The following is a 21,083-nucleotide window of genomic DNA, read 5'->3' as shown; positions in this document are numbered from 1 at the left end:
GTAGAGACGGGGTTTCACCATATTGACCAGGATGGTCTCGATCTCTTGACCTTGTGATCCACCCGCCTCGGCCTCCCAAAGTGCTGGGATTACAGCTTGAGCCACTGCGCCCGGCCGTCTTGAACTCTTGACCTCAAGTGATCCACCCACCTAGTCCACCCAAAGTGCTGGGATTACAGACCTGAGCCACCGCTTCTGACGGGGTCGAAACTCCATCTCAGGCCAGTTGTGGTGGCTCACGCCTGTAATCCAAGCACTGTAGAGGCTAAGGTGGGCGGATCACCTGAGGTTGTGAGTTCAAGAACAGCCTGATCAACATGGTGAAACCCCGTTTTAAAAAAAAGAAGAAGGGTCGGGCGCGGTGGCTCAAACCTGTAATCCCAGCACTTTGGGAGGCCGAGGCGGGTGGATCACGAGGTCAAGAGATCGAGACCATCCCGGTCAACATGGTGAAACCCCATCTCTACTAAAAATACAAAATATTAGCTGGGCATGGTGGCGCGTGCCTGTAATCCCAGCTACTCAGGAGGCTGAGGCAGGAGAATCGCCTGAACCCAGGAGGCGGAGGTTGCGGTGAGCCGAGATCGTGCCATTGCACTCCAGCCTGGGTAACAAGAGCGAAACTCTGTCTCAAAAAAAAAAAAAAAAAAAGAAGAAACTCTGTCTCTACTAAACTAAATTAACTGGATGTGGTGGCACGTGCCTGTAGTCTCAGCTACTCAAGAGGCTGAGGCAGGAGAATCGCTTGAACCTGGGAGGTGGAGGTTGCAGTTAGCCGATATCTTGCCACTGCATTCCAGCCTGGCGACAGAGTGAGGCACCATCTCAAAAATAATGATAATAATAATAATAATTGTTGTCAGTCGGGTGCGGTGGCTCATGCCTGTAATCCAGCACTTTGGGAGGCTAAGGTAGGTGGATCACCTGAGGTAAGGAGTTCAAGACCAGCCCGACCAACATGGAGAAACCCATCTCTACTAACAGTACAAAATTAGCTGGGCATAGTGGCACATGCCTGTAATCCCAGCTACTAAGGAGGCTGAGTCAGGAGAATCACTTGAACCTGGAAGACAGAGGTTGTGGTAAGCCAAGATCATGCCATTGCACTCCAGCCTGGGCAACAAGAGCAAAACTCCATCTCAATAATAATAATAATATTAATTGTTACCTTCAGATGATGAATATTCCAGATTGATTTTCTTCTGTATTTTGATTTAAATTATTTTTTTTTCCTTTTTTTTTTTCTTTTTTCTGAGACGGAGTATCACTCTAGTTACCCAGGCTGGAGTGCAATGGCGCGATCTCGGCTCACCGCAACCTCCGCCTCCTGGGTTCAGGCAATTCTGCCTCAGCCTCCTGAGTAGCTGGGATTACAGGCACGCGCCACCATGCCCAGCTAATTTTTTGTATTTTTAGTAGAGACGGGGTTTCACCATGTTGACCAGGTTGGTCTCGATCTCTCGACCTTGTGATCCACCTGCCTCGGCCTCCCAAAGTGCTGGGATTACAGGCTTGAGCCACCGCGCCCGGCCGAATTTTTCAGATTTCTTTCTTTCTTTCTCTTTCTTTCTTTCTTTCTTTCTTTCTTTTTCTTTCTTTCTTTTTTTTTTTTTTGAGACAGAGTCTGGCTTTGTCACCAGGCACCAGGCTGGAGTGCAGTGGCACAATCTCAGCTCACTGCAACCTCTGCCTCCCAGGCTCAAGCAATTCTTCTGCCTCAGCCTCCCAAGTAGCTGGGACTATAGGTGCACGCCACCATGCCCAGCTAATTTTTGTATTTTTTTAGTAGAGATGGGGTTTCTCCATGTTGGCCAGGATGGTCTCCATCTCTTGATCTTGTGATCCACCCGCCTTGGCCTCCCAAAATGCTGGGATTACAGGAGTGAGCCACTGCACCCAGCCTCTTTCTTTCTTTTTTTTTTTTTTTGTGACACTATCTCACTTTGTCACCCAGGCTAGAGGCTACAGTAATTATAGTTCACTGCAGACTCCAACTCTGGGCTCAAATGATCCTCCTTACCTCAGTCTCCTAACTAGCTGGGACTACAGGCACTCGCCCTTGTGCTCTGCTAATTTTTCTAAGTTTTGTAGAGATGAGGTCTGGCTCTGTTGCACCAGCTGGTTTTCAACTCCTGGCCTCAAGAGATCCTCCCACCTTGGCCTCCCAAAGTACTAAAATAAGAGACATCAACTGCCATACCTGGCCCCAGCAATATTAGTTTAATTTTATTTTATTTATGAGACGAAGTCTTGCTCTGTCGCCCAGGCTGGAGTGTAGTGGTGTGATCTTGGCTTACTGCAACCTCCACCTCCTAGGTTCAAGCAATTCTCTGCCTCAGCCTCCCAAGTAGCTGGAATTACAGGAATGGGCCACCACGCCTGGCTAATTTTTGTATTTTTAGTAGAGACGGGTGTTTCCCTTTCTAGGCCAGGCTGGTCTTGAACTCCTGACCTCACGATCTGCCTGCCTCAGCCTCCCAAAGGGCTGGGATTACAGGTGTGAGCCACCTTGCCCGGCCCCTTAGTTTTATTTATTATTATTATTATTATTTTATTTTATTATTTTTTTTTTTTTGAGACCAGAGTCTCACTCTGTCACCCAGGCTGCAATGCAGTGGTGCCATCTTGGCTCACTACAACCTCTGCCTCCCAGATTCAAGTGATTCTCCTGGCTCAGTCTCCTGAGTAGCTGGGATTACAGGTGCACACCATCACACCCAGCTAATTTTTGTATATTTAGTAGAGATGGGGTTTCACCATGTTGGTCAGGCTGGTCTTGAACTCCTGACCTAATGATCTGCCTGCCTTAGCCTCCCAAACTGCCGGGATTACAGGCGTGGGCCGCCATACTTGGCCTTATTATTATTTTAAAATTATTTTTATTTTATTTTATTTTATTTTTTTATTTTTTTTTTTTACCTTTTTTTTTTTTTTTGAGGCGGAGTTTCGCTTTTGTTACCCAGGCTGGAGTGCAATGGCGCGATCTCGGCTCACCACAACCTCCGCCTCCTGGGTTCAGGCAATTCTCCTGCCTCAGCCTCCTGAGTAGCTGGGATTACAGGCACGCACCACCATGCCCAGCTAATTTTTTTTGTATTTTTAGTAGAGACGGGGTTTCACCATGTTGACCAGGATGGTCTCGATCTCTTGACCTCGTGATCTAGCCGCCTCGGCCTCCCAAAGTGCTGGGATTACAGGATTTTATTTTTAAGATGGAGTCTGGCTCTGTCACCAGGCTAGAGCGCAGCAGTGTGATCTTGGCTCCTGGCAACCTCTGACTCCCCGGTTTAAGCGATTCTCCTGCCTTAGCCTCCTGAGTAGCTAGGATTACAGGCTTGAGCCACCGCGCCCGGCCACACGAGCATATTTTTATTTTTTAACACAGAGTCTCACTCTGTCACCTAGGCTAGAGTACGGTGGTAACATCTCGACTCACTACAACCTCCATCTCACAGGTTCAAGCGATTCTCCTACCTCAGTTTCCTGGGTAGCTAGGACTGCACATGCCCACTACGATGAAGGGCAAATTTTTGTATTTTTTGTAGAGAGGGGGGTTTCACTATGTTGACCAGGCTGGTCTTGAGTTCTTTCTTTTTTTTTTTTTTTTTTTTTTTGAGACGGAGTTTCGCTCTTGTTACCCAGGCTGGAGTGCAATGTGCGATCTCGGCTCACCGCAACCTCCGCTTCCTGGGTTCAGGCAATTCTCCTGCCTCAGCCTCCTGAGTAGCTGGGATTACAGGCACGCACCACCATGCCCAGCTAATGTTTTGTATTTTTAGTAGAGACAGGGTTTCACCATGTTGACCAGGATAGTCTCGATCTCTTGACCTCGTGATCCACCCGCCTCAGCCTCCCAAAGTGCTAGGATTACAGGCCTGAGCCACCACGCTTGGCGGTCTTGAACTCTTGACCTCAGGTAATCAGCTGGCTTCAGCCTCCCAAAGTACTGGGATTACAGGTGTGAGCTATCATACCACCAGCCATTATTTATTTATTTGTTTATCTTTTTTTGGAGATGGAGTCTTGTTCTGCCACCCAGGCTGGAGTGCAGTGATGCAATTTCAGCTCACTGCAACCTCCGCCTCCCAGGTTCAAGCGATTCTTGTTGCCTCAGCCTTTCTCATAGCTGGAACTATATGCACACATCACCATGCCCGGCTAATTTTTTGGAATTTTAGTAGAGACAGGGTTTCACTGCGTTGCCCAGGCTCGTCTTGAACTTCTGAGCTCAGACAATCTGCTCACCTTGGCCTCCCAAAGTGCCAGGATTTACAGGCATGAGCCACTATGCCCAGCTCATTTAAAAAAAATTTTTAAGAAAGAGTCTTGCTCTTTCACTCAGGCCAGAGTACAGTGTCATGATCATAGCTCACTGCAATCATGTATTCCTCAGTTCAAGCCATCCTTCTGCCTCAGCCTCCCAAAGTGCTGGGGTTATAGGTGTAAGGCACCATGCCTTGCCAAAATTTTTCTTTTCTTTTTTTTTTTTTTTTTTTGAGACGGAGTTTCGCTCTTGTTACCCAGGCTGGAGTGCAATGGCGCGATCTCGGCTCACCGCAACCTCCGCCTCCTGGGCTCAGGCAATTCTCCTGCCTTAGCCTCCTGAGTAGCTGGGATTACAGGCACGCACCACCATGCCCAGCTGATTTTTTTGTATTTTTAGTAGAGACGGGGTTTCACCATGTTGACCAGGATGGTCTCGATCTCTCGACCTTGTGATCCACCCGCCTCGGCCTCCCAAAGTGCTGGGATTACAGGCTTGAGCCACCGCGCCTGGCCAAAATTTTTCAATTAAATAATAATAATCATAACAATACAAATCCCCACTGGCTTCTTCTTTCTCCTTTCACATCACAAGCCTCAGGCCTATGGCCTCTTTTCTTTTCTGCTGGAGTTCAGCACCTTCTCAGCTGCTCTGTTCTCTTTTTCCCTTGCCAAATCAGCCTGTGGCATAGGGCCAAGGACATGCCACATTTTGCCATACGTCTCAAGGCTTGGTGGTTTAGAGAAGGGAAGTAGAAGTCGAAGGCTTCTCCCACGTTGCCTTTTTTCTTTCTTTCTTTTTTCTTGTTTTGAGATGGCGTCTTGCTCTGTCATCCAGGCTGGAGTACAATGGAGCTATCTCGGCTCACTGCAATCTCTGTTTCCTGGGTTCAAGCTATTCTCCTGTCTCAGACTCCCAGGTAGCTGGGACTACAGGCATGCGCCACCATGCCTGGCTAATTTTTTTGTATTTTTAGTAGAGATAGGGTTTAACCGTGCTGACTAAGCTGGTCTTATACTCCTGACCTCAAATAATCCACCCACCTCGACCTCCCAAAGTGTTGGCATTACAGATGTCAGCCACCACGCCTGGCCTAGAGTGCCTTTTTGGAATGAGTTTCTGGGCTGGGCATGGTGGCTCAAGCCTGTAATCCCACCAGCACTTTGGGAGGCCAAGATGAGTGGATCATTGGAGGTCAGGAGTTCGAGACACCCTGTCTCTACTAAAAATACAAAAAGTTAGCTGAGCATGGTGGTGGGCGTCTGTAATCCTGGCTGCTTGAAAGGCTGAGGCAGGAGAATCACTTGAGCCTGGGAGGCGGAGGTTGTAGTGAGCCGAGATTGCGCCATTGTACTCCAGTCTGGGCAGTAAGAGCGAAACTTGGTCATTGAGTCTCATCAATTTAAAATAAAATAAAATAAAGCCAAACATGGTGGCTCATCCCTGTAATTCAAGCACTTTGGGAGGCCGAGGCAGGCAGATCACTTGAGCCCAGGGGATGGAGACCAGCCTGGGCAACATGGTGAAACCCTGTCTCTAATAAAAACACAAAAATTAAGGCCGGGAGTAATGGCTCACGCCTGTAATCCCAGCACTTTGGGAGGCTGAGGCGGGCGGATCACTAGATCAAGAGATCGAGACCATCCTGGCCAACATGGCGAAACGCCGTCTACTAAAAAATACAAAAATTATCTGGGCGTGGTGGTGCGCACCTGTAGTCCCAGCTACTATGGAGGCTGAGGCAGAATTGCTTGAACTCAGGAGGCAGAGATTGCAGTGAGCTGAGATTGCACCACTGTACTCCAGCCTGGCACCTGGCCACAGAGCAAGACTCTGACTCAAAAACAACAACAACAACAACAACAAATTAGCTGCGTGTGGTGGCACATGCCCGTAGTCCCAGCTACTCAAGAGGCTGAGGCAGGAGATTCACTGAACTGGGAGGTGGAGGTTGCAGTGAGCTGAGATGGTACTTCTGCACACCAGCTTGGGCAACGGTGAGTGAGACTTACTTTTTTTTTTTTTTTGAGACGGAGTTTCGCTCTTGTTACCCAGGCTGGAGTGCAATGGCACGATCTCGGCTCACCACAACCTCCGCCTCCTGGGTTCAGGCAATTCTCCTGCCTCAGCCTCCTGAGTAGCTGGGATTACAGGCACGCACCACCATGCTCAGCTAATTTTTTTGTATTTTTAGTAGAGACGGGGTTTCACCATGTTGACCAGGATGGTCTCGATCTCTCAACCTCGTGATCCACCCGCCTCGGCCTCCCAAAGTGCTGGGATTACAGGCTTGAGCCACCGCGCCCGGCTTAGACTTTCTCAAAAAAATAAAGAAAAAGAGGAGATTCGTGCAAAGCTTCCTATTATGGCTTCCAGCAGGGTCCCGGTGAGTGTTACTGGCTTGGCTAATGAAACCCCCAAAATACCGGACAATATGGGAGATTGGCTTCGGGGCATCTACCGCTTTGCCACTGATAGGAATGACTTCCGGAGGAACTTGATCCTCAATTTGGGACTCTTTGCTTCGGGAGTTTGGCTGGCCAGGAACTTGAGTGACATTGACCTCATGGCACCTCAGCCAGGGGTGTAGCCAAGTAGACAAATGGAATCTTTTTTTTTTTTTTTTTGAGACGGAGTTTCACTCTTGTTACCCAGGCTGGAGTGCAATGGCACAATCTCGGCTCACCGCAACCTCCACCTCCTGGGTTCAGGCAATTCTCCTGCCTCAGCCTCCTGAGTAGCTGGGATTACAGGCACGCGCCACCATGCCCAGCTAATGTTTTGTATTTTTAGTAGAGATGGGGTTTCACCATGTTGACCAGGATGGTCTCAATCTCTTGACCTCGTGATCCACCCGCCTCGGCCTCCCAAAGTGCTGGGATTACAGGCTTGAGCCACCGCGCCCGGCCGGACAAATGGAATCTTGTGCTGAACCTGAACCTTCCAAAAACCAGCCTACAATCTGTGACCATCACAAGACGTGCCCTGATGGCAGTTAAAGTTTGATTCAGATGGGCACTTCCTTTCCTTATCCCTGCCTAGTTTCCTTTTGTTCCTTAGTCCACGCAGAATTTCATTCTCTGGTCAGCAAACAGGTTTAAGCTAAAGTATTGCCTCTGTTCTGTAAAGTTCTGTACAAAGTTCCTAAGCTTCTCCAGGGGGTGATCTTTGTTCTTGTCCTGAAAAATAACAATGCTGTTTTAACTAACATTTGAAATAAATACTGCACACACACACACACACACACACACACACACACACAAAGAAAAGAAAGAAAGAAAAAGAAAGCACCATCAATTTTACTCCGCAAATATCTTTCAGACCCATCTCTTCCACTTGCTCCATACACCCAGTCACTGCTTTAGTTGTGCACAAGCCCAACCCCCTCATTGCTTACTTGCATTGCTACTGTATGCATTTAACAGATTTCTGGTCAGGTGCAGTGGCTCATGCCTATAATGCCAGCACTCTGGAAGGCCGAGGTGGGCGGATCATGAGGTCAGGAGATTGAGACCATCCTGGCCAACATGGTGAAACCCTGTCTCTACTAAAAATACAAAAAAATTAGCTGGGCATGTTGGTGCGTGCCTGTAGTCCCAGCTACTCAGGAGGAGAATTGCTTGAACCCAGGAGGCCAAGATTGCAGTGAGCCAAGATTGCGCCACTGCACTACAGCCTGGGTGACAGTGCAAGACTCTGTCTCAAAAGAAAAAAAAAAAAAAAAGGAAAGAAAGGAAAAAACGGATTCCTTGTCTCTAGTTTTGTCTTCGGCAAAATAGGTGACACATTGTGGCCTCAGGGACTGAACACCTCAACACAGACTTCATCATATTGTATAAATAAAATCAAGACCAGGCACAGTGGCTCACACCTGTAATCCCAGCACTTTATAAGGCTGAAGCAGGCAGATCACTTCAGGTCAGGAGTTCGAGACTAGCCCAGCCACATGGTGAAAAAATTAGCCCGGCCTGGTGGCAGGCGCCTATAATCCCAGCAACTGGGGAGGCTGAAGCAGGAGAATCGCTTGAACCCAGGAGGTGAAGGTTGCAGTGAGCTGAGATCAAGCCACTGCATTACACCCTGGGGAATAGAGGCAGACTCTGTCTCAAAAACATACATATATATTTCCGGGCACTACCTGTCACCTAGAGGTGTAAGTAGAGCTCTTAGTCATGCTCACTCAACTACTTATCAGTCACAAAATAGGCCAGTACCTTCCTCTGTGACACTGCACTGATACGGACACAGGTGTGTCATTCTGGATGCCCTTCTCCCATAGGTCCGGAACTCACCTTTCAAGTCTTATATCAAGCTTCAGCTCCGGAATCCTTTCCAAAAAATCCCTTTTCTCTTTGAATTGGCCACACTACTCCAGGAGTCCCCATTACAACCTCTACTGTCTTCTAACATGTAGCTGTCAACACTTCGTTGCACTTACTAGCCTGTACATTTATAGGCACGGTGAAGGCCAGGCACAGTGGCTTATGCCTGTAATCCCAGCACTTAGGGAGGCTGAGATGGGCAGATCACCTGAGGTCAGGAGTTTGAGACCAGCTTGGCAACATGGCAAAACCCCATCTCTACTAAAAATACAAAAAGTAACTGGGCATGCTGGGCGCCTGTAATTCCAGCTACAAGGGAGGGTGAGGCAGAAGAATCACTTGAACCTGGGAGGCGGAGGTTGCAGTGAGCCAAGATTGCACCACTGCACTCCAGCCTGGGTGACAGAGCTAGAGTCCAACTCAAAAAATAAATAAATAAAATAAAAATGAAAATAAAATAAAAAACATACAGTGGCTGGGTGCAGTGGCTCAAGTCTGTAATCTCAGTACTTTGGGAGGCCGAGGCAGGCAGATTACCTGAGGTCAGGAGTTGGAGACCAGGCTGGCTAACATGATGAAACCCCGTCTCTACTAAAAATACAAAAGTTAGGGCCGGGCGCGGTGGCTCACGCCTATAATCCCAGCACTTTGGGAGGCCGAGGCGGGTGGATCACAAGGTCAAGAGATCGAGACCATCTTGGTCAGCAAGGTGAAACCCCGTCTCTACTAAAAAAAATACAAAAATTAGCCGGGCATGGTGGTGCACACCTGTAGTCCCAGCTACTCGGGAGGCTGAGGCAGGAGAATTGCTTGAACCCAGGAGGCGGAGGTTGCGGTGAGCTGAGATTGTGTCATTGCACTCCAGCCTGGGTAACAACAGCGAAACTCCGTCTCAAAAAAAATAAAAAAAAAAAAAATACAAAAGTTAGCTGTGCGTGGTGTGCATGCCTGTAATCCCAGCTACTGTGGAGGCTAGGCAGGAGAATTGCTTGAACCCAGGAGTTGGAGGTTGCAGTGAACTGAAATTGCACCACTGCACTCCAGCCTGGGTGACAGAGCAAGACTGGGTCTCAAAAAAAAAAACAAAAACCCACAGTGGAGTGAAGACACAGATCAAGGTTCACATCCAGGCATATATATATATATATATATATATGAGACTTTGTCTCAAAAAAAAAAAAAAAAATATATATATATATATATATATATATATATATATATATATATATAGACACAAAGTCTTGCTCTGTCGCCCAGGCTGCAGGCTGGAGTGCAGTGGTGCAATTTTGGCTCACTGCAACCACGCCTCCCAGGTTCAAACAATTCTCCTTCCTCAGCCTCCTGAGTAGCTGGGATTACAGGCACCTGTCACCATGCCTGGCTGATTTTTATATTTTAATACAGGTAGGGTTTCCCCACTTTGGCCAGGCTGTTCTCAAAACTCCTGACCCCAGGTCATCAGCCCCCCTCAGTCTTCCAAAGTGTTGGGATTACAGACATGAGCCACTGCACCTGGCCTATTTATTTATTTATTTTTATGATTTTTTTTTTTTTTTTTGAGACAGAGTTTCACTCTTGTTGCCCAGGCTGGAGTGCAGTGGCACAATCTCAGCTCACTGCAACCTCTGCCTTCTAGGTTGAAGTGATTCTTGTGCCTCAGCCTCCCAAGTAGCTGGGAATTTTTTTTTTTTTTTGTATTTTTAATGGAGATGGGATTTCTCCATCAGGCTGGTCTCGAACCCCCGACCTGAGGTGATCCGCCAGCCTGGGCCTTCCAAAGCACTGAGATTACAGGCGTGAGCCACCATAGCAAGCCTCAGCCTCTATTTATTTATTTATTTATTTATTTATGACTGAGTCTCACTCTTTCACCAGGCCAGAGTGCAGTGGCACGATCTTGGCTCACTGCAACCTCTGTCTCCCTGGTTTAAGTGATTCCCCTGCTCAGTCTCCTGAGTAGCTGGGACTACAGGCGCACGCCACCACGCCTGGCTAAATTTTTGTATTTCAGTAGAGATGGGGTTTCACCATGGCCAGGATGGTCTCAATCTCGTGACCTCGTGATCTGCCTGCCTTGGCCTCCCAAAGTGCTGGGATTACAGGCGTCAGCCACTGTGCCCAGCCTATTTATTTATTTTTGAGACAGTGTATCACTCTGTCACCCAGGCTGGCGTGCCCTGGCTCGATCATGGGTATTTTTTGTAGAGAATAGGTTTTGCCATGTTGCCCAGCCTGGTCTTGAAATCCTGGGCTCAAGCATGTCTCCTGTCTCAGCCTCCCAAAGTGCTAGGTTTACAAACATGAACCACTCAGTCCAGCCGTGTTTTTATTTTAGTTAAAAAAAAAATTCTTTTTGGCCGGGCGCGGTGGCTCAAGCCTGTAATCCCAGCACTTTGGGAGGCCGAGGCGGGTGGATCACGAGGTCGAGAGATCGAGGCCATCCTGGTCAACATGGTGAAACCCCGTCTCTACTAAAAATACAAAAAACTAGCTGGGCGTGGTGGCTCGTGCCTGTAATCCCAGCTACTTAGGAGGCTGAGGCAGGAGAATTGCCTGAGCCCGGGAGGCGGAGGTTGCGGTGAGCCGAGATCGCGCCATTGCACTCCAGCCTGGGTAACAAGAGCGAAACTCCGTCTCAAAAAAAAAAAAAAAAAAAAATTCTTTTTTTTTTTAGCCGGACATGGTGGTGCAAACCTGAAGTCCCAAGCCACTCCAGAGGCTGAAGCAGGAGGGTCGCTTGAGTGCGGGCGGCAGAGGTTGCAGTGAGACCAGATTGCACCACTGTACTTTTCGTGTGGGTGACAGAGCTTCTGTTTCAAAAAAACAAAAACAAAAACAAAAATAAAGAAATAGTTTGTTTCTGTTTTTGAGATAAGGTCTCACTGTGTCACTCAGCCTGGAATGCAGTCATGGGATCTCAGCTCATTGCAGCCTCCACCTCCTGGGCTCAAGCAACCCTCTTACCTCAGCCTCCTCAAGGAGCTGGGACCATGGGTGCCTGTCACCACACCTGGCTAAATTTTTTATTTTTTATTTTTGTAGAGATGAGGTCTCGCTGTGTTGCCCAGGCTGATTTCAAACTCCTGGGCTGAAGGGATTCTCCTGTCTTAGCTTCCCAAAGTGCTGGGATTACAGGCATGAGCGACCTTGCCCAGCCTTAAAACATTTTTTTCGGCCGGGCGCGGTGGCTCACGCCTGTAATCCCAGCACTTTGGGAGGCCGAGGCGGGTGGATCACGAGGTCAAGAGATCAAGACCATCCTGGTCAACATGGTGAAACCCCGTCTCTACTAAAGATACAAAAAATTAGCTGGGCGTGGTGGCACGTGCCTGTAATCCCAGCTACTCAGGAGGCTGAGGCAGGAGAATTGCTTGAACCCAGGAGGCGGAGGTTGCGGTGAGCCGGGATTGCGCCATTGCACTCCAGCCTGGGTAACAAGAGTGAAACTCCGTCTCAAAAAAAAAAAAAAACCAAAACATTTTTTTCAGACAGAGTCTGACTGTGTCATCCAAGCTGGAATATCGTGGCACAAGCATGATGCAGTGGAGCCTCGACCTCCTGGGCTCAAGTGATCTTCCTGTCTCAGCTTCCCAAGTAGCTGGGACTACAAGCAGAGACCACCACACCCAGCTAATTTTTAGAACTTTTTCTAGAGATGAGGTCCGAATATGTTGCCCAGGCTGGTCTCAAACTCCTGGCCGTGTGATCCTCCTGCCTTGGCCTCACAAAGTGCAGAGATTACAGGTATGAGCCACCACGAGTGCCCAGCCAAATGTTTTTATTTTTTGTAGAGATGGGGGTCTGTGTTCAGCCTACATTTTTGTATTGAATTGTTTGACTTAGTGTTACAGCTCTTTTAGAATTTGTCTAAGGCCGGGCGCGGTGGCTCAAGCCTGTAATCCCAGCACTTTGGGAGGCCGAGGCGGGTGGATCACGAGGTCGAGAGATCGAGACCATCCTGGTCAACATGGTGAAACCCCATCTCTACTAAAAATACAAAAAACTAGCTGGGCGTGGTGGCGCGTGCCTGTAATCCCAGCTACTTAGGAGGCTGAGGCAGGAGAATTGCCTGAGCCCAGGAGGTGGAGGTTGCGGTGAGCCGAGATCGCGCCATTGCACTCCAGCCTGGGTAACAAGAGCGAAACTCCGTCTCAAAAAAAAAAAAAAAAAAAGAATTTGTCTAGCAGGCTTTCTGGTAAAAACCTCTCTCTCTCTCTCTCTCTCTCTCTCTCTCTCTCTCTCTCTCCTCCCCCCATCTCTCTCTTTCTCTCTCTCTCTCTCTCTCTCTCTCACACACACACACACACACACACACACACACACACACACACACAAATTGTTTGACTTAAAGAAGTTTGTTAAGGCCTGGCGCGGTGGCTCAAGCCTGTAATCCCAGCACTTTGGGAGGCTGAGGCGGGTGGATCATGAGGTCAAGAGATCCAGACCATCCTGGTCAATATGGTGAAACCCCGTCTCTACTAAAAATACAAAAAATTAGCTGGGCATGGTGGCGCATGCCTGTAATCCCAGCTACTCAGGAGGCTGAGGCAGGAGAATTGCCTGAACCCAGGAGGTGGAGGTTGCGGTGAGCCGAGATCGCGCCATTGCACTCCAGCCTGGGTAACAAGAGTGAAACTCCCTCTCAAAAAAAAAAAACAGAAGCGGCCGGGCGCGGTGGCTCAAGCCTGTAATCCCAGCACTTTGGGAGGCCGAGGCGGGTGGATCACGAGGTCGAGAGATCGAGACCATCCTGGTCAACATGGTGAAACCCCGTCTCTACTAAAAACACAAAAAAGTAGCTGGGCATGGTGGCGCGTGCCTGTAATCCCAGCTAGTCAGGAGGCTGAGGCAGGAGAATTGCTTGAACCCAGGAGGCGGAGGTTGTGGTGAGCCGAGATCGCGCCATTGCACTCCAGCCTGGGTAAAAAGAGTGAAACTTCGTCTCAAAAAATAATAAAACGTATATTTTGGCCCGGCGTGGTGGCTCACACCTGTAATCCAAGCACTTTGGGGGCCAAGGCGGGCGGATCACCTGAGGTTGGGAGTTCAAGACCAGCCTGACCAACATGGTGAAACCCTGTCCTTATTTAAAAAAAAAAAAAGAATAAAACGTACATTTTGATGAGTTTAGACAAATGTCTATATTATCACAATAATCAAGATATACAGCATTATCCTAAAAAACTCCTTCGTGCCCCATCCTCCCAGACAGTCCCTGCTAACCACTTTCCCTCCACACATATCTTAGTCCCATGCAGTCACTGTCCTGCTTTCTGTCACTTCAGATTAGCTTTGTTTTTTTCCTTTTTTTTTTTTTGAGACGGAGTTTCACTCTTGTTACCCAGGCTGGAGTGCAATGGCGCGATCTCGGCTCACCACAACCTCCGCCTCCTGGGCTCAGGCAATTCTCCTGCCTCAGCCTCCTGAGTAGCTTGGATTACAGGCACTCGCCACCATGCCCAGCTAATTTTTTGTATTTTTAGTAGAGACGGGGTTTCACCATGTTGACCAGGATGGTCTCCATCTCTTGACCTTGTGATCCACCCGCCTCGGCCTCCCAAAGTGCTGGGATTACAGGCTTGAGCCACCGCGCCCGGCCAGCTTTGTTTTTTTCTAGTTTTTCAGAATGGAGGCTGAAGCAACTCCATCTTAGATGCTAATCTCCTATGTTGACTTCTGAATAACCCCAGCTCCAGGAATGCCTCTGAAGTTACTATTTTTTTTTTTTTTTGAGACGGAGTTTCGCTCTTGTTACCCAGGCTGGAGTGAGTGCAATGGCGCGATCTCGGCTCACCACAACCTCCGCCTCCTGGGTTCAGGCAATTCTCCTGCCTCAGCCTCCTGAGTAGCTGGGATTACAGGCACGCGCCACCATGCCCAGCTAATTTTTTGTATTTTTAGTAGAGACGGGGTTTCACCATGTTGACCAGGATGGTCTCGATCTCTTGACCTCATGATCTACCCACCTCGGCCTCTCAAAGTACTGGGATTACAGGAGTGAGCCACCACGCCTGGCTAAAGTTACTATTTTATCTACAGATCTTTAGGTAAGAGCATGTACTTATCATAAATCCTGCCCTTAGGTCAAGACCACTTTGACCATGAATTCTGCTCTTAGGCAGATTCACAGAATATTCTTGCCTTTCTCTTAGAGGTGGACTTCAATTGTCCTACACATTCCTTCCCTATGGTATATAAATTCTGGATCAGGAGATTCATGGCACAGGGATACACTGTCTTGTTTTACCACCGCCAGACATACAAACATGGCTTCTGTTCATAAGTCCCTATTAAATGATTCTGTTTTGAGATGGTCTTGCTGTGTTGCCCAAGCTGGAGTGCAGTGGTGCAATCATGACTCATTGCAGCCTAATATCCCAGACTCAAGTGATTCTCCTGCCTCAGCCTCCCCACTAGCTGGGACTACAAGCAGGCAACACCACACCCAGCTAATTTTTTTTTTTTTTTTTTTTTTTTTTTGAGACAGAGTTTCGCTCTTGTTACCCAGGCTGGAGTGCAATGGAGCGATCTCGGCTCACCGCAACCTCCGCCTCCTGGGTTTAGGCAATTCTCCTGTCTCAGCCTCCTGAGTAGCTGAGATTACAGGCACGCGCCACCATGCCCAGCTAACTTTTTGTATTTTTAGTAGAGACGGGGTTTCACCATGTTGACCAGGATGGTCTTGATCTCTTGACCTCGTGATCCACCCACCTCGGCCTCCCAAAGTGCTGGGATTACAGGCTTGAGCCACTGCGCCCGGCCCGCTAATTTTTATTTGTTTATTTTTTTGAGACAGAGTTTCACTCTTGTTGCCCAAGCTGGAGTACAGTGGCATGATCTCGGCTCACCGCAACCTCCACTTCTGGGGTTCAAGCAATTCTCCTGCTTCAGCCTCCTAAGTAGCTGGGATTACAGGCATGCACCACCAAGCCCATTTAATTTTTGTATTTTTAGTAGAGATGGGGTTTCTCCATGTTGGTCAGGTTGGTCTTGAACTCCTGACCTCACGTGATCTGCCTACCTTGGCCTCCCAAAGTGCTGGGATTACAGGCATGAGCCACCACGCCTGGCCTTATTTTATTTTTTATTGTAGAGATGGAGTCTCACTATGTTGACCAGGCAAGTCTTTAACTACTGGCTTCAAGCAATCCTCCTGCCTCAGCCTCCCAAAGTGCTGGGATGCTTGAATTGCAGGTGTGAGCCACTGCACCTGGTCTAGTGTATCACTTCTAACTTTTGCATAGTATTCCCTTCAAGATGGAGAACTAGCTTCTTTATTTTTATTTATTTATTTATTTTTTATTAAAAACTCAGTCCCTGTAGAGACTGCCAAAAATTGCCAATGCCGACTATATTTCAAGTCGTCCTGGAGGGGTATTGGGTAAAGTTTTCCATTAGCAATAATCGCACCTCGGATAACCCTCATTGGCTATGATACTGCTACTGTGCAAAGCTGAGAACTAGCTTCTTGAACCAAAAAGCTGCCATGAATATCCTCAAGCATGTTCTCTTACAGTTCTGTGCAATACTTTCTTACGGTGATGATTCTAAAGTAAAAATGTGGTCATTTCACCTCCCTGCTCCACATCCTTCAATAACTCTTCATTCTTTTCCTTCTTCTAAGTTTCTGTGGACTTTCTGAGAGCAAAGATCAGATCTTGAGTGCAGCGGCAGGACTTCAGTTTACCGCAACCTCAATCTCCTGAAGCTCAGGCGACACCTCAGCCTCCCAAGTAGCTGGCACTACAGGGTAAACCCCATTACGCATGGCTAATTGTGTGTGTGTGTGTGTGTATTTTTTTTTTTTTTGAGACGGAGTTTCGCTCTTGTTACCCAGGCTGGAGTGCAATGGCGTGATCTAGGCTCACCGCAACCTCTGCCTCCTGGGTTCAGGCAATTCTCCTGCCTCAGCCTCCTGAGTAGCTGGGATTACAGGCACACGCCACCACGCCCAGCTGATTTTTTGTATTTTTAGTAGAGACGGGGTTTCACCATGTTGACCAGGACGGTCTCGATCTCTTGACCTTGTGATCCACCCGCCTCTGCCTCCCAAAGTGCTAGGATTACAGGCTTGAGCCACCGCGCCCGGCGTGTGTGCGTATTTTTACTAGAGGAGGTGTTTCACAAAGCCTTCCAGAGGCCAAGGCTGGTCTGGAACTCCTGGACTCAAGCAATCCACCTGCCTCAGCCTTCCAAAGTGCTGAGTTTATAGGCATGAGCCACCATGCCCAGCTTCTTTTATTTTTTCTTAAGACAAGGTCTCATTGAGTGCAGTGGTTCACGCCTGTAATCCTAGCACTTTGGGAGACTGAGGTGGGTGAATCATCTGGAGCTTAGCAGTTCAAGACCAGCCTGGATAACATGGCAAAATCCCATCTCTACCAAAAATCCAAAAAAATTAGCTGGATATGGTGGTGTGTGCCTGTGGTCTCAGCTAATCAAGGTGCTGAGGTAGGGGGACTGTTTTTGAGCCTGGGAGGCAGAGGTTGCAATGAGTCAAGATTGTGCCACTGTACTCCACCCTCACCTGTAATTCCAGCTACTTGGGAGGCTGAGGCAGGAGAATCACTTGAACCCAGGAGGCAGAGGTTGCAGTGAGCTGAGATCATACCGTTGTACTCCAAGCAGCCTGGACAACAAGAGTGAAACTCTGCCGGGCGCGGTGGCTCAAGCCTGTAATCCCAGCACTTTGGGAGGCCGAGGCGGGTGGATCACAAGGTCGAGAGATCGAGACCAACCTGGTCAACATGGTGAAACCCCGTCTCTACTAAAAATACAAAAAATTAGCTGGGCATGGTGGCGCGTGCCTATAATCCCAGCTACTCAGGAGGCTGAGGCAGGAGAATTGCCTGAACCCAGGAGGCGGAGGTTGCGGTGAGCCGAGATCGCGCCATTGCACTCCAGCCTGGGTAACAAGAGCGAAACTCCGTCTCAAAAAAAAAAAAAAAAAAAAAAAAGAGTGAAACTCTGTGTCAAAAAAATAAAACAAAAAAGGGTCTCAGTCTCACCATGTTGCTGATCTTGAACTAAGCTCAAACTGGACCCCAGCTATCCTCCTGCAGCACTATAGGCATGCGCCAGCATATGCAGCCCTGCTTTTTTTTTATTATTATTTAAATTTTTTTTTTTTTTTTTTTTTTGAGACGGAGTTTCGCTCTTGTTACCCAGGCTGGAGTGCAATGGCGCGATCTTGGCTCACCGCAACCTCCGCTTCCTGGGTTCAAGCAATTCTCCTGCCTCAGCCTCCTGAGTAGCTGGGATTACAGGCATGCGCCACCATGCCCAGCTAATTTTTTGTATTTTTAGTAGAGACGGGGTTTCACCATGTTGACCAAGATGGTCTCGATCTCTTGACCTAGTGATCCACCCGCCTCGGTCTCCCAAAGTGCTGGGATTACAGACTTGAGCCACCGTGCCCGGCGAGCATGTACATTTATGTTCTCCATAGTTTATCTGTCTTACTCCTCCTGGCCTACCTTCCCCTACCACTGCCTTTTCCCCGGCATACCACATATATCTGCCATTCATCCTTCACAATTCTTTTTTTTTTTTTTTTTTTGAGACAGAGTTTCACTCTTGTTGCCCAGGCTGGAGTGCAATGGCGCGATCTCGGCTCACTGCAACCTCTGCCTCCCAGTCAAGCGATTCTCCTGCCTCAATCTCCCAAATAGCTGGGATTACTGCCACCATGCCCAGATAATTTTATATTTTTCATAGAAATGGGGTTTTACCATGTTGGTCAGGCTGGTCTCGAATTCCTGTCCTCAGGTAATCTAGCTGTCTCGGCCTCCCAAAGTGCTGAGATTACAGGCGTCAGCCATTGTGCCCGGCCTCATCCTTCACAGTTCTACATAGTGGTTCCCTTCTCTGCAAAGTCTCCTCAAGATGGAGCTGGGGCCTGCTCCCCCAGCATCAGCATTTATAATAACTACCATGTGGCAGGGAATGACTTTTTTTTTTTAAAAAAGATGGGGTTTCATCATGTTGGCCAGGCTGGTCTTGAACTCCTGACCTCAGGTGATCCACCCAACTCGGCCTCCCAAAGTGCTAGGATTACAGGCGTGAGTCACCGCGCCTGGCGTGAATGACTTTTATGTATTTCTTCTTAGGCAGTGAATTTTTTTTTTTTTTAAGATGGGGTTTCATCATGTTGGTCAGGCTGGTCTTGAACTCCCGACCTCAGGTGATCCTCCCGCCTTGGCCTCCAAAGTGCTTGGATTACAGGCATGAGCCACCATGCCCAACCAGGCAGTGAATTTTTATGTATCATGAAGGTTGTCTACCCCCATTTTATACACAGAGAGACTGGGGCTCAGATAGATGGTGCAGCTAGCAAGTGTTGGTACTTTAATTCACACCCTACTCTGACTTCCAAGGCAGTGTACTTAGCCACTATTCAAACTACCTCTCAGCATCATACAAGTGTAGTGTTAACACACTTTTTTTTTTTTTTTTTTAAGGACGGGGTTTCACTATGTTGGTCAGGCTGGTCTTGAACTCCCAACTTCAGGTGATCCGCCCGTCTTGGCTTCATAAGTGCTTGGATTACAGGCGTGAGCCACTACGCCCGGCCCGGACACTTCTTGTTAAATGCTACATTGTACACTTCTAGTACATACCTGGCACACAGTAAATGTTTAAGAAATGTCTGTGAAAGGCAGGCAGACAGGCTGGTGGGGCAGAAAATAGACCAGCACTTGCAGAGCTCTGATACCTTGTGCTTGCCCTCTCCGTGCCAAGACTGTAGGGAACGATAGAGTAAGTATTATAAGTATCAATAAGTATCATAACTCTGAGACTTTTTCCCACCTCAGCCCTTGCCTCAACCGCTGACAACTCTGCCACTGTCCCCCGCAAAAAAGGTGCCAACATTCTGCCTCCAGCCATGAGCCCGAAGCAGTCGGCAATAGGTTGTGTTGGGAGGCTCACTGCTGCCGCCTGGTGGTAGGAATAAGCCTTCCTTATTCTCCAGGGCAGTGGATCCTAGGGAAGGTCTTTTTTTTTTCTTTTTTTCTTTTTTTTTTTTTGAGACAGAGTTTCGCTCTTGTTACCCAGGCTGGAGTGCAATGGCGCGATCTTGGCTCACCGCAACCTCCGCCTCCTGGGTTCAGGCAATTCTCCTGCCTCAGCCTCCTGAGTAGCTGGGATTACAGGCACGCGCCACCATGCCCAGCTAATTTTTTGTATTTTTAGTAGAGACAGGGTTTCACCATGTTGACCAGGATGGTCTCGATCTCTTGACCTCGTGATCCCCCGGCCTCGGCCTCCCAAAATGCTGGGATTACAGGCGTGAGCCACCGCGCCCAGCCGGGAAGGTCTTTTCTATAAAAGGGTAGAAGCTCTTTGCACACTGCCCTTTCCCCTGAGGGTTTTCTTTTTTCTGGAATCCCTTCGCACCCCTTGACATTCCTGTTATTCCAATATGCTGAATTGGATAGAGTTAGGACCCTTAAAGATCCTAAGCTCTGAAACGATTGCGGTGCACATCTCTACCATGAGGGGTTCAAGACAGAAACAATACGAAAAACTGTCCCGGTGCAGTGGCTCAAGCCTGTAATCCCAGCGCTTTGGGAGGCCAAGGCGGGCGGATCACTTTAGGTCAGGAGTTTGAGACCAGCCTGGCCAACATGGTGAAACTCCGTCTCTACTGAAAATCCAAAAATTAGCCTGGCGTGGTGGCACATAGCCTGGCATGGTGGCACATGCCTATAACCCCAGTTACTTGGGAGGCTGAGGCAGGACAATCACTTGAATTCGGGAGGCAGAGGTTGCAGTGAGCCGAGATTGTGTCACAGCACTCCATCGTGGGCGGCAGAGGGAGACTCTGTATCAAACAAACAAAAAGAATCAGGCCCCTACCCACCCTCTTATCCCTTTCGAAAACACATTTCAGGCTGGGCACTGTGACTCACACCTCTAATCCCAGAGTTTTGGGAGGCCGAGGCTGGTGAGTCACCTGAGGTTAGGAGTTCGAGACCAGCCTGACCAAAAGGGAGAACCCTTGTTTCTACTAAAAATACAAAATTAGCTGGGTATGGTGGCACATACTTATAATCCCAGCTACTCAGGAGGCTGAGGCAGGAGAATCACTTGAACCAGGGATGCCGGAGGTTGCTGTGAGCTGAGATCACACCATTGCACTCCAGTCTGGGTGACAGAGGGAAACTCCGTCTCAAAAAAAAAAAGAAAAAAAAGAAAAAAAAGAAAACACATTTCACCTCCAAAGAAGGATCCTAAAATGGTAATCTCTATCATTTGTTGAATAGTGTTTTTTTTCAAATAAGTTTCATTAAGAATAGCCATCTTGACTTTTGTCAGATGTCTTCTTAGCATCCGTTGAATTGATAATGTGATTTTTCTTTTATTCATTTAGTTTTAGTTTTTGGAAACAGACCCTCACTCTATCCCCCGGTCTGGAGGGCAGTGGGGTGTTCCTCTGCCTGCAACTTCTGCCTCTGGAGTTCAAGAGATTCTTCTGCCTCAGCCTCCTGAGTAGC

The 21,083-nt window shown here is 48.3% G+C and overlaps 1 non-coding gene and 2 pseudogenes across 1 annotated transcript; 2 read left to right on the top strand and 1 right to left on the bottom strand.

Annotated features, from left to right (window-relative positions):
- The first annotated feature begins 1,585 nt into the window (after nt 1-1,585).
- LOC120365072 (mitochondrial import receptor subunit TOM6 homolog pseudogene) lies at nt 1,586-7,552 on the top strand (annotated as a pseudogene).
- A 4,874-nt stretch (nt 7,553-12,426) lies between these two features.
- Nucleotides 12,427-12,456, top strand: LOC120365176 (U7 small nuclear RNA; annotated as a pseudogene).
- A 3,444-nt stretch (nt 12,457-15,900) lies between these two features.
- Nucleotides 15,901-16,041, bottom strand: LOC120365256 (U4 spliceosomal RNA). The gene has a single exon (XR_005580259.1). It is a non-coding gene; the product is annotated as a U4 spliceosomal RNA (small nuclear RNA).
- Between the last annotated feature and the right edge of the window lie 5,042 nt (nt 16,042-21,083).

The sequence above is a fragment of the Saimiri boliviensis genome, chromosome 7 (assembly GCF_048565385.1).
Source record: "Saimiri boliviensis isolate mSaiBol1 chromosome 7, mSaiBol1.pri, whole genome shotgun sequence".
NCBI lineage: Eukaryota > Metazoa > Chordata > Mammalia > Primates > Cebidae > Saimiri > Saimiri boliviensis.
Note: the sequence above shows the minus strand (reverse complement) of the source record. Positions and strands in the feature narration are given on the sequence as shown.